We start from the raw sequence: 1,136 nt of genomic DNA, 5'->3' as shown, positions 1-1,136 counted from the left end.
CATAAAGGAGAACATCATCGACACATTTAGATTTTCTCGGAATGTCCGCTATTACATCATCAAAGCGCTTTGAGTATGCATCCGAGGCAGAGACATGTCCCATTGGGGTCCTAAAATACTGGTACCTACCGCATGGGGATATGAAGGTAGTCAGGTGCCGACTTTCTTCATCTAATTCCACTTGGTGGAAACCAGAATAGGCATCTATTACAGTTTTGTATGAACGTACAGGTACACCGGATGCCATGTCGAACAGGGCAAAAGTGTGATGAGTTTTTCTTTTGCAAAATTTGTTTAGCCTTTGGTAATCCACTGTTCTTCTTGGGTTTCCATTCCTTTTAGCCACTACCACCATTCGCGCACACCAATCGGTTGCAGTTCCTGTAGGAACGGGGCGGATTATTCCCAGTTTTACATCGTTGTCCAGCTGTTTTTTTACCTCTTGCTCCCAATGTTTGGGAATTGGAATTGGCGTATGGCATGCGTATGGGACTGCATCAGGGAGAAGGTGGATATGGTGTGGCTTTCCCTTCATTACCGGTAAAGGATTCCGTTTAGTATTGAATACTGTACCAGAGAAACGCTCCAAAATCAACCTTTGGAGCTTAGGTACGTTGGCCTCCTGAGAGGAGAACGGCAACTCTATGACGTCATGGTTGTTGCTCACATCACTGGTGACGTCATTGGCATCCACACTATGGGGCCGTTCCCTACTAATATTATTTACTGATATCCCGTCTACCTTAACATGATGGGGAAAGTTCGCATCCACTAATCCTAAACACTTACATACATCTATAGATAGGTATAGCCTAGAGACACCGCACACTACTAACACCTCTATATTTAGAGCAATATTTCTACATAATGTTATTGTACAATACACACTACCCAGTACTCTCATGGGTTTTTTGGCTGCATGATTGACCCTGGCGTTCGAACGATGCAACTGTTTCACGTTCAGTCCTAATTGATGCAAAACCTTTTCCCCCATAATTCCAACTTCAGCCCCAGTATCGGCAATGGCATCAATGAATGCCTCATACATTGGTACATCACGTCTCATTTTATGTTCAATTTTTACGTGTACATACGGTAGTTTTCCCGACAATGCTGTCACCTGCTGGACCCCACAA

The sequence above is a fragment of the Palaemon carinicauda genome, chromosome 20 (assembly GCF_036898095.1).
Source record: "Palaemon carinicauda isolate YSFRI2023 chromosome 20, ASM3689809v2, whole genome shotgun sequence".
NCBI classification, from domain to species: domain Eukaryota; kingdom Metazoa; phylum Arthropoda; class Malacostraca; order Decapoda; family Palaemonidae; genus Palaemon; species Palaemon carinicauda.
Note: the sequence above shows the minus strand (reverse complement) of the source record.